The sequence below is a fragment of the Solea solea genome, chromosome 18, assembly GCF_958295425.1.
Source record: "Solea solea chromosome 18, fSolSol10.1, whole genome shotgun sequence".
In the NCBI taxonomy this organism is placed as follows: domain Eukaryota; kingdom Metazoa; phylum Chordata; class Actinopteri; order Pleuronectiformes; family Soleidae; genus Solea; species Solea solea.
Window position 1 is genome coordinate 3,577,731 of NC_081151.1, and position 18,147 is coordinate 3,595,877.

The 18,147-nt window shown below is 42.4% G+C and overlaps 1 protein-coding gene across 4 annotated transcripts in view; it reads left to right on the forward strand.

Annotated features, from left to right (window-relative positions):
• The window catches only part of dlgap2a (discs, large (Drosophila) homolog-associated protein 2a), a 139,902-nt gene that overhangs the window by 61,755 nt on the left and 60,000 nt on the right, over positions 1-18,147 (forward strand). The window contains exon 2 of one of the 4 annotated variants that reach the window (XM_058615409.1): positions 10,653-10,685. The exons of the other annotated variants lie outside the window; for them this stretch is intronic. The gene's annotated coding sequence lies outside the window, so the exon portion shown is untranslated. The remainder of the gene's footprint in view (positions 1-10,652; positions 10,686-18,147) is intronic. 4 annotated transcript variants of the gene reach the window in all.

The following is an 18,147-nucleotide window of genomic DNA, read 5'->3' on the forward strand; positions in this document are numbered from 1 at the left end:
CTATTTTTAATTCACGTTGGCATCCAGCATATCAATTTGCCAGTCTTCAAGGCACTCGGATTGGATTGAGAATTTAATGTCAGCAAAAGTCACTTTGGCTGTTTCCCAGAATGCCCTTTACTATTTAACAAAGAGACAGAAGGACCCGGCACACGTCCAGTATGGCTGCCTGGCGACATGGCTGACCAGGTGTTAGACACACCGCACGCCGCCTCCGGGCCTTGCTTCGTCTGCTTCCCTCCTCACGGCCCATTAGGCCCATTCCGAGAGGTGGACGATAATGCAACACCCCGGACGATGCTCGTAACGTACACACGCACACAAACACACAAACACACAAACACGTGCGCTGCTACATCTGTATTGTGCACCAGTCCCAGGCAGGGCGGTCTGCGCCTGAAGGCAGCTGGTGTGTAGATGCTGAAATATGCTGTGTGGCGATGCCATATGCCGATCTTTCATCATTACGCAGACACCCAGTCACGTGGCACAATGTTGTGACATTATTACGGTGACAGGGAGAGATTGAGAGACACAGGGAGTTTGGAGGAGGAGGAGGAGGAGGAGGAGGAGGAGGAGGAGGGAGATGTTTTCTTGGTTGGGCCAAGATCTCGGTTACATCTGCGTCCAGCACGAGGAGAGTTTGCCTGTTTGATGTTTGCTTTGATTTGAAAGAACTGGTGAGACTTTACACACGAGGCTTCACGTGTGTGTGTGTGTGTGTGCGTTTGCTTCCCAGACAGGATGACTCATAACTCATGTGCACAGGTAGTAACCTCTGTAGGTTTAGTGCGAGAAAGACATAAACAGGAAATGGAATGGCATGCCTTTGCCTCAAATCTTACCAACCACGCAAACTTTTACACAGTGAGTTTTTTTTATTGTGTTTTTAATGTGTGTTTTAAGACAAATTTGGCACACACACACACACACACACACACACTTTGATGGCTGGTGCAGCCGACAGGGCTGATAGCCAGAGGAGTTTTCTTTCAAAAGAATGAATAGTCAGGCACATTGATTGATAAGGAAATGCTCTATAGTTGCTCCTGCACTCTCCTCACTCTCTCCCCCCCATGTCCCCCTTGTGTAAAATATGAGCAGGGCAGCCTTATAAATCTGGACAGGAGATAATGAGAGTTAGTCCCCTCAGTCCAGTGGGCCACCAGCCAGGCTCAGTGCCACTGACATCATCCTAAGGGAGATCGAGTTGACTGATGAGTGTGGTGACACTGTGCCACTGCTACTGAGTCAGAGAGAGAGAGAGACTATAAACTAACCGTTTCTTAACGTTATTTCATTAAAAATTTTGGGTCATTAGTAAGGAACTGGTCGATGGGATTGGCTTACAGGAAATAGATTTATGTCTATGTAAATTCCCCTAAAGATAAGAGTGGGTGTGTGATTTTGTACATGCTTGCGTCTGTGTCTGATCTAGTAGAATCAGTAGTACAGTAATTATCTTCCTCTCACAGTCCTTAAATTGATGCCTATGAACTTGTTACTATGTAAAAAAACATGTTTTATGTTTTGCAATCCTTGTCATGCTGTTTTGTTCTCGTGTAAACAAACACTGCACGCAGAAAGTCATGCACTTTACGTCAGAAACACAACAGCCACATCGAGTTATAGTAAAGTGTTTTAGAAAGTGGATTATTCTGCCATAGATAAACTGTGGGTTGCACAATTGTATTTTTGATTAAATAAACGTGATTGTCAATACAGCAAATGTCAATAGACGTCAGTAGACTCTACTTAACACCTGCCTGTCTACGCGCATGCATCACAGCTACTGCTGTTCCTGCAACCAAGCAGCTCCAAGTTTTCTGGATGAGTAACCCTATGTTAAAAGACAGATGTGCGGCACCATCTGTTGCTAAAATCAATGGAAATTGTTGATAAATTAACTCAATTCTGATAAGAAATAATGGTGATTAATTGTATTTTAATGTATAGGGTGGGCACTGGAGCTTTAAGTTCACTGACTTTATGATTCTTCTCTGTTTAAAGAGTCTAATTCTCAGACTTTACCATGAAGTGTCACCAACAAATGTGCTATACGTGAAAATCATGTTGTAGTCTTTTTTAAAAAAAGGCAAGGCAGGTTTATTTGTTGAACACTACTCAAGTCGACTCAAAGGGCTTTACAAGGGCAGAGGAATACATTGAGAAAATCATAGAATAAAAGGGAGACATTAAAATGACATTCATCAAATTGAAAGGTAGACATTGAAATTTAAAATAGTCATTAAAATCATGAGAGATAAAAGTGTGATTCAAAAGAATGAATCGATAACTAAGATGATTATTAAAGAACTTCAGAAAAGGCTGCAGTAAATAATTATTATTTTAGGCCTGATATAAATGCAGATTTGTCCTTTTATGCAGTGTTTTTTTTTTTTTTTTTACTAAACCCTGGATAACATCACCATGTAGATTATGTGTATTGTGCAAATAAGGCAATGTTCGAATGGGGGTGGAAGTGATAGACATTATACTGATGGTTGAACGCTGATGTTGGCATTTTACAGCAGTGCTCTACGTATAAGTGCAACCTAATAAAGCTTCTGTGCTGCCTCTTTGGCACTTTTTGATGCTCAGTTCTTGGTCAGTGAAGTGACAGCGTGCCAGTGCACAGCGCGAACAAAAATGTGCAGCAAAGCGTCCGTGTCATTGAGTTAAATTAATCTGGCTTCGAGCCCGAACGACCGATTTTTTCCCTTCAAATCAAAAAAATAAATAAAAAAACGGACATAAAATGACATTTAAAAATATATTTCCAGTTCAAACTGAAATTGCTCACTTCAATCAAGTCTCATTTTCTTGATGCAAATGGAGTGATTGGATTTGGTCTGCTTTGTTGCCATAATTGAAAATGACTGAAACAGAGGAAAACGCCATCATAAACAACTCTTTTTCTTTTTCCATTAGTTTCAAGAGGCAAAAAAAAGAGAATTCCATGCAAATTATAATACTCACACACACCAATCCCCCCCCCCCCCCCCCCCCGCCTTTCCCTCTTTGTTTTCTCAGTGTCTTGTTTGCTTTGTAGCTAGAGAGGTGTGAATGACTGAGTGAATAAGAACAATAATAACAATAAGACAGTAGCCCCAGCTCCACTGTCACTGACCATGCTGATTACTTTCATGCTCGACAGAGTCCTTTTTCTGCTTCACGGTTCACTGTCACTGAGCACAGTCCCGTGCACGCGTTGCAAACGCGACGAGCTGCAATCGACGGCTGGCGACGACTCATTTCATTGATTAATCGAAAAAGAAAATGATGAGATGCCGCACTTTGTTACTTACGCCCCCTAAACTTTAGAACACAGAGAAGCCAGCTCACTAGATATTTTTAAAAGAATTATCCTTTTACTCTAGCCTTCAACGCGCTCCTTTTTTATTCCACCCTGTGTTGTGTTTTATTGTTGTATTCGCTTTTTAAATTTCTATTTTCCTTTTATTGTGAAGCACTTTGAGCTGCGGTCCTTGTATGAAAGGTGCTAAACAAATAAAGTTTTTCTTTATTATTATTCTTAATATTCAAGGCAGTAACAGTTATGAGACGTCAACTGTGATATTTAGTACAAAATTCACGTATCTGTACTTTGTTATTTATATTTCTAGCAACTTCGACTTTTCCTCTGAAAGAAGAAGAGTCGGTGTTTATGTAGCACTTTTCACCCATTCACAACATAGGATTTAAGTGTCTGCTCAAGGACACATGTAGACTAACCCACAACCTTCCAGTTGAAAGACAACTTGCCCAACCACTGAGCCACCATGGCTCAATCCTAACTCCTCACTTTTTTTAATACTTTTACTTCTAAAATGTAGGTACATTTTATATCAGAAAATGACATTTGATACTTAAGTACAGTTAATGTCATATAATTTAAGACTTTTACTGAATTAATATTATAAAAGAGTGACTTGAACTTCTACCAGAGTCATTTTCTGGTCACATATTTGTACTTTAGATATTCTAATATTTACCTTAACTCTTAATACTTAAGGTTTCCTTCAGTTATCATGAAACGTTGTCACTCTTCACTTCTTCACATTTGTTTCATGAAATAACATAAAATATTATGACACTTTCTCAGACACTGATGTTAAAGTGTCGCATGCTGCCGTTTCATACTGAATCACAATCGACTACTGACTCCCAAGCGTGGAAACTGCCATGTTACATCATAAAAAGAACACAAATATGGCACTCGATCAATGTTCGCATGATTTGCACCTTTGATGAACGTCCACATCCACACCTGTCACATCTCAGTCAGGTCACGTGATCTTTGAACATGCAGCATAACACACGTGTATAAAAAGGCTCGATGGAGCCTGAGCAGCAGAGTAAGGACATGCAGAAGGCGAGGAGAGGAAGAAGTGACAGACGTGTCAATGATGGCGGCAACCTCCTCCACTCACAGGTATCATTATGGTCGTGTGTGTGTGGCCGCACGCCACTGACAGATACTCCAGTAAGACAGAAGGCTTCAGGCCTGTTAGAGGACTTCATCAATATTCTCTCTCCTCTTTCTCGTTGGCCTTCTAATCCTGTGCATATTTCTGTCCACCCTCGCGTGTCCTTCCCTTTCACACACACACACGTTTAGATGCATCAGCAGATCACTCCAGCACAGTTTCAGACATATACCACAATCCCATTATACCCTCTTAAATATTTATCCCCCCCGTCTTCCTTTCAACTCCCAGGAGGAAAACAACTGCCCGTATAAGCTGGCCCTTGGGCTCTTGTGTTTGATGGAAAACATGATGGGTTGTTTTTCCTTCTCCTTTGTCTTACAGACTTTTTGGTCCACCCAAATCCTTCTCTCCGTCACTCCATGTGGTTTACTGAACGTCACGTGTGACCCGTGCGTCTATACATTCATTTCATTGGTTGGATTAAAGCAGAAAAGCATTTCAAATCTAAAAATAAGGCACGTGTTTTTGAACTTAAACGTTAACTCAAAGTTATGGAGTTTTCCACTCATATAATCATATAAACTACAAGACAATAAAAAAGACTCAGATTGAGATGATCTGCACATCCTTGTTTGTGTTGTTCTAAACACCCGGTTGATTATCTGTTCATTATCGCGATTGTTCCATCGTTTGACTGCTGTGATTGTAACACGGTGAATATTTGTGTGTTTGCTTGCACGGCTTGTTAAACAAGCCTGTTCCCCCCCCCACCCACACACACACACTTCCCCCCGACTAAACATGAGAAACAATCTGCTAAATGAACTGTTGCTTCACACTTTTACAACCAGGCAGTGGAAAGAAAATGTCACCCTCATCAAAGAGGACCCCGCTCACAAGTCTCTCCAGCTCCTACCATTAGGCCGTCACTGTAAAGTCTCCCTGGCCGTGGAAACAATTACTGCGACTCCTTTATTCCCACTGCCACAAAAACATCTTAAACAAACAATAAGCACTTAAGGACGTTCACACATGCACGTGCACATTAAAGTTATTTTATGCAACTGAGACATTTGAGTTTGCACGGTGTGTGCTCTGAACCTCGTCTAACACCGGTTTCTGGAATCAGGCAATCGGACATAAACGGCTAACACACAAGCGTGCATACTTTATGTCTGCAAAAGAATTTGTTCGTGCTGCGGTGCTTTATTCGAGGAGATTAAGTGCAATAAGTAAACTTTATTTATTTAAACTTTATGTATTAGAGACGAGAAAGTAAACATTAAAACCCTTTAGCACCGAGCGTATCGCAGACGACTCATTCCCACTTTGTGTTACCGTAATTATGGGACTAATTGCTATCTAAAAATTTGGAAACAGCAGTTTCTGAAGTTGCACGTCAAAGAAAACGTGTGGTTATTATGGTATTTTCCCTCGCGCTGTCGCAGGAAGCCGGCGAATCAGCGTCTTTGTCACCAGAGAGGAGAGTTGGAAAAATGCCTGTACATACAGTAGTTTCCAATGTTTGGCCTGTTTTTGCTCATTGAGACAAAAACTCAAACAGATGTCAATTTACCTAATGTGTTGTACTGTTCAAATTCCAAATTTAATGGGGCAAAATCTGGTTTTTGTGAACAACTACAGTGGGTTTTTTTTTTTTTCTCATTTTCTTCATTTTGAATTGTTAAAGCACTATTTTAACGTGCAGTAAATTGAAAATAACAGATATTGAAGGTGATTCTGCAAAAAAGGGGCAAAAGCACTTACTCACAGGACATTCTCTGGCCCTTTTATGGTTAAATAAGCACAAACAAGCTGCATTATGAAAGCTGCAGAATAGTTATATGTCTATTAGGATTTCACAGTGTTGAATCACCTTTTTTTTGTCAAACACAAGAGCCAACATGTTCTACTTAGTCCAAATACGTCAGACCCAAGTGACCCATGTGACACAATAGTGGAAAATATCCATATTTGTTGCCAGCGCCATCAGAAAGCATACAATCTTTATTAAAGTCAACTGAATTAGCTTAATAATAAGTAAATAAGTAAATGTAATCAGCTTCCAATAATATACGACAAAGGATGTTCCAGTAAAGATACACTATTTTTAAATAGTTTAAATATTGACGGATGCAATTATGACTTGATTAAATTAAACTAATAAAAAAGGAAATTTCAATACAATTCTTTGAAACACCGTCCTCCAATGTATGAGAAAAGGAGCAATAATCACACATGCAAGTATGAGAAGTAGGAGGAAAACAGCACCGTTACTGATGTATTATGTGCTCGATCACACAGTGAGATAGAGAAAGAGAAGCAGAGCGAGAAGGATTTCCTGAATAGACGGGATGGGGATGTATCTTGACATGTGATGTCTTTTTACTCGGTGCTGAATGACAGTGTTTTTCTCAAACTGAAGGTCATGCTTAGATCCCCGCTCTCGTGTCACACCCAAACCTTCCAGAAGCTGACAGAAAGCTTCTTTTCCCTGCTTTCTTCAGGTTGTACCTTGTTTTTCCGAGTTCACACGGCGGTAAATTCGTTTGTAGTCGTGTCACGGCTGGCTTCATTTTCAAACTGTTGTTGCTATTTGATGTCAGATGCCTGCTGCGCGCTCTCCAAGATGGAAATATTATGAATATTTTGACAATAAGCTCCTTTATTGTTGTGCTATATTGAGGTCCTGACTCCCTTGCTGGTCCTGGGCAGTGATATCTAAGGTCTTCAGATTTGTAATCAGCTTTTAATATGTTTCTACTGCTTGTATTGGGCTTTTATTGCACCGGCCCTGAACATCTTCAAATCCAATTTTTTTTGGGGGGGGGGCCAGAACAGTCCGCCTCAAAACTTAGTGATTCATAAACACTGTCCGTGCAATGTATTCTTATTCACAGCCAGAGTTTCTTTTTTGTTGCAGCACTGTGCAATTAGGCCCCTTAAGAGGCAGACAGGGTTTATACAGCCAGGCTGATGAATTCCCCCCCCCGTCCCCCCCCGGCCCAGTGCTCAACTCAGCGACTCCTTTGAGAAAGTGCTAGATCAGCTCCAGAAGGAGGCCGCATGCACACACACGGGTCCCTGCTGAAGATGGATTGTGCTACTCAAATGAAAGGTAAACTGAAATTGCGTAACGTGTGCCTCATGGAGGCTGGAGGCTGTGGCTGGGGTTTGAGTTTAATGTTGTGGGTCTGTTATCCCTGTGCATGTGTGGTCATCTGGGGGGATCTTCGTTCTATTGAATATGTCGAAAACAAACAGGCTGCTATTATACTTTGCCCAACTCGGAGCTTAATGAGCTGTTTGAAGTAAATCCCCGAGTCGACGACTCCCAGAACAAACTTTTTCCTGCTCTGTCTCACCTCACTTTATATCTTTATATAGCCACGTGTGTGCGCGTGTGTGTGTGCGCGCGTGTGTGTGTTTTAGCATTCCTGTGAAAAAGCCAAGGACAATCTTAGCACGGGCTAATTAGCACCTGTATCTCTCACGCGTCATATGATCGGGGGAGAAAGGAAGAGAGAAACACGTGAAGGGAAAAGAGAGAGAGATCAGGCAGAAGGGAAGGTGTGAACCAGCGGCGCCGATATGGAAATGAAGGCGTTAATTATGGATGAATACATTATCAGATCAAGGCCAAGGATTTGTTCGCTGTGTATGTTTGTGTTTGGAGATTGATATCAGTGGACACTTCAGACCTGATGTCAGCTTGTGTTTACGAACTGGATTTTTCTCTCTCATGACTTTAGATTCACAATTTATTGCCTATACAAATCTCTATTTGCCGTTCTGTCACATGAAGTGCTGCATATACGTGTCGCTCTTTCCGAGTTTCTTTTCTTTTCTTGCTTCCTTTCCTTTATGGCGTCTGTCTGTTTTCTTTCTCATATGAGATCAGAGCAGTTGCTTGGAAACCTTCATCAGTGTCTTTGAGCACAGATAGAGAAATGTCTCCATTTGATTCACATTCAAGCGAGGCCACAGGATACAGCCCTCACTTTTGGTTAGGCTGTTCAGCTCATTGCCACCGTCTGAAAAATTACCTTAAAAATTAAAGATTATTCATTAAAAATAATTACGATTGACAAGAACATTACCAACATAAATGTACTTAAATGTTCACGTGTAGTAGGGTCCACAGCAGATTCTTATTCTACTGCTTTATCCTTACGGGGAGCTGGAGCTAATCCAATCACAGGGTCAACATATAGACACAAACAACCTGTCACTCCCACACTCCCACTTTTGCTCAATTGAAAGCGTCCAATGAACCTCTGCATGTTTTTGGACCGTGTGAGGAAATGTGAGTGCCCAGAGAAAACTCACGACACTTACACTTGCTAAATATCAGCATTTTAGCATTATCAATGCCAGTGGATGACAAAAGGGCGGATTTTTTTTACACACTTCCACTTGGAAAACAAAGGGGAATTAGCGTTCTCGTTCTTGTACTGTAAAAACTGCCCGACCAAGATCAATACGGGCTCCACTTGGGGAAATTCAAGAGTGCTTTAGATTTAAACAGGCAGCACAAACTAATAGAGCCAATTGCTTTGACTCTGTGGAATTATACTGTAGGGAGAAGGAAGTAAAAAAGACTAATTAAACCGGTAAATTCACTCCAGGCCTCAGCCGTCCGTCACTACACTGCCCCGGCCGCTTGTGCGTGTGGTTCAACCGCAGACTTCAACCACCGCCTCCACAGAAAAGATCCAAATGAAGTTGTACAACGCAATTGCTTTTGCAGAGTGACAATAACAGCTGGGTTATCTCAGTCCAATCGTTTTATGGTCTTCTAATGCTGTGTGGTTTTAGCAGTGTTCCCAGTCTGTCTGGGAAAATAAAGAAAAAAAGACTGGGTGGTGTTTTCCTTTGCCAAAATGAAGCCATGGTGCAACACACATAAGATCCAGCAGGCTGTTTTTTAAAATTCTGTGACACTTTAGTGCCTGTGCAGATTGACGGCCACAAATAAGCCTGAAAATGCTTTTTATTTTTCACCTCCATGTATCCATGAGTCTGCACAGGTGCCCCCCCCCCTGCACTCTGCCCATTAGCAAGGTCATCCGGGGAGAGACATGGCAGTAATTTAGCGTTATGAGCATCTGTGGACATGTTTTATTGTCAGCTGTACTGCACAGGCCCAATGACTGTGAGGATTTCAACCATGAAAAAAAAGCTGCCTCACAGTGTTTGTTTTTTTCATCTAAATAAGGGAAGTCCTGAGTCCAAGGTTGCTGCTATTCTAATTAAGCCCCCAATTAGCAGTGATGAGATGAAGAGGCGCCTTGATTTTTAAAAAAGAAAAAACGAATATGGCCTCTTTTGGTAACTGCTACATAGAAAAAAAAATCTGACACACCACAGCTGTTTTTGTGTCGTCTGTGGAAACCATGGCCCGAGGACATAATGCTCATTTTCATCATCATCCTGTTCATTATGCCCCCCCATGCCTGCCTCTGCTAAACACACATCTTTAATAACATTTGTTTAAAATAAACTTGGAGCACTTTTTGCCAAGTGCCTACACTCTGTGGGCTCGTGAGGAAAAGGCTGATGCTTCATTAACAGCGATGCCCATGTATTGATTTAGACTTTGAGGCTCGGTGTACACAGTGGGCTGTTGTTATCTTTGCATGAGAATAATAACAGCCCGTTAACGTAATGGGAAAAGCAACTTATATTTGCATAAAAAAAGAAGAAGTCTGGTGCATGGATACATTCTTGAAAGGAGCTGTTTAATGTAAATAATCCAAGTGATGAATGGCATGCGATCAGAAATCAATGCCTTTTGTGACTTTAATTTAAACTTGACAGTGATGAACTGCACTCATGTGATGTCTCATTTTGTTGTTTGTTCTCTCACATGCATCATTTTGTCTTTGTATGCAGCCGCATGTGGCTGATGGTCGTATTATGCACGGCGGCTCGGTTTCTGTTATGCTGCACATGGGTACCGCTCTGCAAGTATATTAGGCCACGATTAAAAAAATCTGTTGTTCTCCGCGTTCTCTGTGTGCTTTTGATTTTGTTTTTGTTTTTGAGAACGAGAGAAGGAGATGCTGAAACGACCTGATAGCACTTTATCATAAAGGGGGGGCGGCGATGCTCGGGTTGGCCCCCCCCGTGCACGTATGCACACAAACAGAAAATGTTCACGTTCAGTATGTGTTGCCTTTATTAATCTGCTGTTATCTCTCTTTGGTCCTTGTTTAGAATCACAGTGCACACTGTGTGGTGAACCAGAAGGTGAGTGGGCCAATCCTCCAAAAAAGCTCTTGTCATCATCATCATCTCCCGGCTTGTTTGCTGTTTGCATATAGGGTGGGAGCTGGAGGTGGAGGTAGAGGGGCAACACACTGTTCTTCAGTCCTTCAGCTCAGCAGAGCAGTCCAGGTTGTGGGTGCCACGAGGAAAGAAAAGAAAAAAAGAGATAACCTCCTCCTGGTTTTGGCTTTATTTACTGTTTCACAAAATCGCCGGTGTAGAAATGTAATTCCAGGAATCAGCCATCTTACTCCTACTGACCTGACGGCATGAAGGCTGAAGGACACGTGAAATGAGACGCTTCACATCTCATTTCACGTTGTGGTTTTAGGAACGTTGGTGCACTCATACACTCGTGTGTGTACAACATGTTCAAAATGGAGTTGGCCCAATGTTCTTGAGTCACTCCTGGTGTGTTTCCTTCATGGTACGGTTTGGTTTTGGTACAGTACGGTACGGTACGCCCTCAGTCAGGCTTGAACAGTACCTTTACTTGACTTTGTACCGGTGTGTCGACATCCAACGCGACACAACAGGAGACAGCGGAGGACATCCAGCAGCTCTGTCTTCTGCTCCGTCAAGCTCTGGGTGCTTTCACGTTTGCAGTTGAGGCTGGTTATTTTGGTATTATTCCAAATGGAAACACAAAAAAAAAAAAAATGTACCAAACCGAACCGTTCCACTTGGTGGAAACACACCATACCGCTGTATTTGTATGTGCACATGCATTCCCTGGTGCATAACATGTCCATATGTCTCTCTTTACGTGTCATTCCTGAACCTAAATCATCATTTATCCCTCTGCATGTCTGACTCAGTGATAGAATTGAGTTTTTTGATCCATTACAAAGTTTGTTGGCCGGCCAAGTGTTGGGAGTTTCCTCCGTGCTGTCAAAATGAAATGGTGTGAACGGTGTCTTTAGCATCTCTGGGCTCATTTGCAGGAAGTGTTGCCAGGTTAGCACATTCACTGCAACATTTCTCAAGCAATTTGGCAACTTTTTATTTATTTATTTTTAAATATAGATGTTACTTTTTAGCCACACGCTGTGTAAAGGAGAGAGTTGCCAGTGCAGGCCTCCATCTCCTTGTATATACTGTGACTGGCAGAGCAGTAGACTGTTACCCAGATGGAGGCTGTGCCCTGGGTGACACGGTGTGACCTTTTCTTGACATTACCTGTAGGATATGTGTGTGTGTGTGTGTGTGTGTGTGAAGGCAAATGACTGGAACAGTAGAACCAGACATTAAACAGACTTTAACCACATTTCTAGTACAAAGGTTGTGTAAAGTCTGATCGAGCTGACACGTGAGTAGAGAAGGTCATTGTCCGGAGCGTTCACCCTCTTTACCCAGGCACCGCCCATCTCCTAAACCAAACTTTGCATCTCTTGTTTTATGTGTGAAATGGTCACTGCAGATAGAGTCTGAAGTTATTCTGTCTGTCAGATGCAAAGACAGGACGTTAGCAGTGCGGAGCTGGCTGCTGGTTAATGGCCCAGTGTGTAACATTTAGGAAGGTATATTGGCACAAATTGAATATACTACCCATACATATTTGTGCACGAGTGTATAAACACTTTAAAATAAAAACTGGTTTGCATAGCCTTCGAATAAATTATGTTCTATCTATTTTGTGCAAGTGCCAGGAAAAAGAAGCAAACTCGAGATGCATGATATTGGACTTTTTGCTGATATGTCGGGCATGCTTCGGCCTATATCGATATATATACAACTGCAGTAGTCAATTAGTGTCTTCTGTAATGAAATGAACATGATATTTTGCCCACTATTGATGATAAGTCTGGCTCTTTTCGGTTCTCTTGGCTCGGTATTTAAATCCCAGATCCCCTCCGTCTCTCTGTCGTTCCGTGTGTACGTGGTCTGTACCACTACACTGGCTGTCTTGGAGCATCTGCCCCTCCCCTTCCTTCATTTACATAATGGTATGATCCTCTTCTGTCCTCGCATGTCATTGCATGTCATTTTGATGGTGTGCCCATCAAAATAAATTCCTGCCCCTGCCTGCATGGATTCAGGAGCTGCTGAAGAGCCGGCAAAGAATACAAAGAATCGGTTCTCAGAGCCGGCTCGTTCACGAATGACACTTCACTAAAAAAGTAGTGGATACCAGCATAGAGGGCGGCTCCTGGTGTTTTTGCGATACCAATATTGTGCCGATAATATCGTGCATCCCTAAAGCTTACTATGCAAACTAAGAAGAAAGACATAGTTTAATCTCACCATTAGATGTCACCGCGTCTTACACACTGGACCTTTAACGTGTAGTCTGAAACCAACGTAAGCCAGAATGCTGTGTGATGCCATGGTCCACAGCAGGCACGTTCAAGGCTCTGATCCTGTTTCCTTCATAGGCTTCTCTCTTTTTTTTGCGTACAGGGTGGAAGTCTATTGTTCACTGACAATCTCACGAGACAAAGTGACCAGAAATGACCCGTGAATACAACAGGAGCTGGCAGGACGAACATCGAAAATAAACTATAAACATGTTCATTGGCAGGCTCGGTGACGGATGCGATATTTCCCCCCGGACTTAACCTTGTCCAGGAACCAGCCATGTGCCCTAAGGCCAATAAGCATTATTCTGTCTCCAAAATCAATGGCGCTCTCTCTGCTTTGCTTGATTGGATTAAGACATAATCAAATTGAGCGCGATAACTGTGTGTCTGTGACCTTCTCATTGAAATGGGCAGAGGGAAGAGGGAAGCCTGAGGGAAGGACAGGGAGTGTGTGTGTGTGTGTAAACTTGTGTGGATCTGGTGGAGCTCTCCAGGCATTTCTATGTTGTTGCTACATGTTGCACACACTGTATCAGGGCCAGAACCACAGGGAGAAGCATGTTGTCCCTGACACATCTAATGGGAGACCAGCACTGGAGAGAGGGTGTCTGTGTTTGTTGACAGAGAATGATTGAGAGAGAGAGAGACTCTGAATATCTGCAACTACATATTGACAAATCACGTGATTTGGTGCAGAGATTATTTTCATAGCAAAGTGATAAACACACACACAAAAGCATGGTGGATGGAAATACTGGTTTTGTTTCCAAAAACAGAGAAGCAGTTCCTCCAGTCACTTGCTAAATTCACCCAATAAGTGCTGTATATGTTGTGTACATTGTTCTTTTTGCCATAAAACTGATGCTAAAATGCCATGTATCGCTGTGGGGTAACATCAGCATGGACAACAATGATTTGACCCGTTGTTAATATTTAAGTGCAAATCCCGTACAGAGGGATACTAATTTGTTATGATTATCAACACCGGGGTGTAATAGTCGTCCCGGTGTTTTGAAATAGACAGCCTTTATCTCTTGTCTTTGCTCTGACAGTTATTAGAGAAGAAACAAATGCATTTTGCAAGGCCGACTAAGGCCGTACTGCCTGCAGGTAATTGCTGTCCTGCGGGAGAGACGGAGACAAAGAGAGGGAGAGTGAGATGTGATAGTGTGAGGGAGAACAGAACAGAGTCAGAGAGAATTACGTGTAAACAGGCATATTTGCAAATTCTGTGTCTTTGTGCTGAATGTCTTAGGAAACACATACACACATGTCTTTTGTGGCGGCATAATATGAAACAGATGCTTCAGAAATTTGGGGGTGAAAATTGATTTCAGTGAAGTTTCTTTCAGTAATGGATTCTTACAAAGACTAAAAGTAGTTTCATGATTTTTTTTAATAATTTGTAATTCGTCAAACCATCTTTTCCGGGCATTTTCTTTCTTCCCGTACAGTGAAAAGCCTGAATGAGACTTTGATAGGCTTGGCTGCACAGTCTGCCCACTAACTCTTGCAGAATAGTTGTGGAGGTAGGCCAGAGTTATTATTAAAGATGCACCATTGTCTACTTCCTCTTCGGTGAAATCGATGCGGCCTCTAGATATGCAATGGAGAGAAGAACTTTGACATAAAGTGACACACTTTTTTTTGTTGTGTGTGTAACAGTTGTGTGTGTGGGTGTAAACTGCTGCAGTAAGAGAAATCAGAGGCCTGAGTCACAGTTTGTATAGAACAAGGGCAAGGAGGACACTTTTATAGACAGGTCCAGCCTTGAATTTCAACATTATTCACAATGACAGGCTCTCTATGACTTCAGTCCTGAAAACTGGAATGAAAATCCCAAAAAAGTGAAGGTCTGACATATGGTGTCAGTATCGCTTGTGTGAAAAACTCTTTCTGATCTGAAGTGATCTGTTTCTGTGGTCAAACACGAGCCATGTCCTTCAGTTGTCCTGCCCTCGAAGCAAACGGAGGGTGGGGGTGGGGGGGGGCTGGGGGATCATGTGATCATTAACTGAACCTTCACCCAAACCCTGAACTTATCCTGCTGTGAGCAAGAGATGGAACGTAAATGGAAATGGTTGAGAGGAGTGAGCGGGTAACCTCCCGTGATGTTTTGCTGATATACGTGGACTCGCTACAGTTTGAGTAGCTAGTTATATTTTGATGGGAAACATGATTGCTGCTTGGATTGGGTTCACGGGCAGTGTGTGAACTTGGTTTAGGACTTTGACACTGGAGTCCATATTCTCAATCAGACCATTCACTTCCTTAATATTTTTTATTTTTTTTTACCATGACAACAATCTCAACAAAGCTCCGTGAGTGTCTGTCACACCCTGCAGGAATAGCATCTGCAGCACAGTATAGGCTGTAATTCACCTGCATGTTAAGTGCTTCGAGCCCAGTGTAATTACTGTAATAGGTACTATCACAAGCATACATTTGCTTTGGTGTACACTTGTGTTTATGGACATTAAGGACCAGTAAGCCATGAGCCGAAATGTGGCCAGTGTACACTGCTGGACTGATACATTTTTAGCAGATGCATTAGGTATTTATATTTAAATAGGGATCATCAACCTTTTAAATGACTTTTAAACAGAAAGGGAGATAGTAGCAGGACACGGGAAATCATTTCCATTCATTCCAACAAAAAAAAAACAGACAAAAATAAACCAAATTGCAAAATGTGTGTCAGTTTGAATGGAACCATGGACTCCACTGTATTAAATCATTGTATGCATTCAGGCCCCCATCTTGACATTTTCTCTGGAGAGTGAGTGTGTGTGTGTGTGGGGGGGGTGCAGCCTCTTGAACTTATAAGTAATATCATTAGGCCCTAATGCATAATCCCCCCCCAGTGCCCAGAAACACCGTCTTATATTGAATTGGGCAGCATGGATTTTTAATTTTCCAAAACCCATTTACATTGTACTGTATGTTGGCCAGACGAATGGAGAGCATGCCAGACCTCAAGCCAAGGTCAGCGTGCAATAATGGAGGAGGCTTGTTGGTAGGTGTGACAGGAGCCTTGGTGCTGTGCATGACAAAACACACTCACGATCCTTCATAGTGTTTCCCTCCTCTCCTCAGAATCATTACATCTATTTATCATGGTGCACTGAAAACGCCCGCAACATTACTGTTATAGAGGGAGCTTGATGTCTTTGTTTCCAAATATCAGTGACTGTATTTGAAAGGCAAAACATCTGTATAGAATAATCTGACAAGGCCAAAAATGTAAAATATCGTCCATTGTTCCTGTGGAAGTTAGCTGCCAGATGCTAAATGTTTATAACCAACACTGCTTGTTGAAACAGGGATAAAGCTGTCTAGTATCAATGCTGTAAGGTGTACAAGGCTTCAATGGGTAACTCCCCACCAAAGTTAATATCATGTTGCCTGGCAACAGCGGCCTGTAAATGTCACATAACTACTACAATGGAAAATGCCATTCCACAGGCTCATATCTTGAGCTAGGGAGGTTTCCCCAGGTATGTGAGAAATGCTTCCTTCCTTTGAAACGTGGAAGAATCTGCACAAGTGGCAAATATCAATTTCATTTAAATGTCGGCAGGAAAAAAAAGTAAGAAGGGTTTAAAAGGTGCAGTGCCTACGTTTGGGTGATTTTTGTTGTTGGCTTAGGGTTAGGGTTAGATTACATTTTTTATCATATTACAATGTGACTTCCAAAACTTTTTGTGGACGCTTCTTTCTGTTTCCACTCCTGTTTGCAGACATCTGACTTTAGCACAATGTTGCCGTTGCCTCCATCTGTCTTGACGTAAAACAAATCACTTCCTGTGTGCAGCGCTTTAATTAATACACGTCACTGCCACTTAAAACATTAACGCTCCATGTAACCTCACAAAAGTTATGTCTCTCAGCTTAAAAGGGAATTTATCCCACTATTCTGAGGCTCTGATCTCTGCCCAGTGACTGATTTTGAAAAATGCCCAGTAAGTGGGCTGAGAGTGTGGAAAATTCCTACAGCAGGTGCTCAATAAGGAGCCACTTAATTGCTCACACTGCTGTGGAGAGAGCAAGGCAATGAAGTGACACCTCCCTGTTAATAAAAGGGGGAGGAGTCTGGGACAGCGAGGGTGACGAAAGACCAGACAGGCAGTAGATACATGTATAATTTAAATACTTTACACTAGATCAACAAATACTATTACTAGATACTCGTATACACTGGGTTTACACCTGGAATAAAAAGTGGTTTAGGTGTGTAGTTACACTTTTAATCCCGGGCTGCAGCTTTACCAGTCTTTGCCAGTGGATCTGGCCGTGCTCCATATTCTACACAGTATACAGCTGAGGAGCCAAGCAGCCTGACGGGCCAACAGTGCAGCATTGTGTTCCCAGCCCTATGAGGCCAACACAATGTTTCAGGGACTTAGTGTTTGAGGGGGGATATGGCAAAGCAGCAGCTTTATGTCATTAACAGCCATCTGAGAGAGGAAAAGAGCGACCGTGCAGAGAGAGAGAGAGAGAGAAAGAAGGAGCTATAACATCTGAAGATTGCCTGCAGCTGCCCAGTGAAGTGGGATTAAGAAAACATGCCATTTAAACTGCAAGCATTTTTTTCCCTTCACCAGGCAGGCAGGAAAAGTGCAGCAGCCAGTCAGTCTTTTGAGCTTATCATCAAGTTGCACTCTCAGCTTTCCCAACCCCGTTCATTCTCTATTGAAGCACAAAACCACCACTACTTACCGTAGCACAACATACGTTTTCTGGTGCTTTGCCCCTCACCACTTTTACATTTAATGTTACCCTTCGGCACGTTGGAAATGAATTTTTAATGTCTCTCCAGAGCCTTTTAGTTTGGTATGTGACATATAAAATCTTGTCCGGCAAACATAGCGAAGGAGGCTGCAGGGAGAGAGCGTCGAGGCAGATGGCTGGCAGTGCCTCAGATATTACATGCCATCTAATCTAGCTTCAGTTTGAGTGCACGCATGGTAAAAATGTGTGGGGATGGATCGTTACGGGAGATTGAAATGGCACACTTCTCCGTTTCACAGGCTGCTGCCATCGATCTGTCCACCTCTGACTCGCCGCTGATGCCAAAATCAGTGGCGAGGAGTGATGAGAAGACAGAGAAACAAACGCTTGCAGGAGCACAAGTACACATCAGA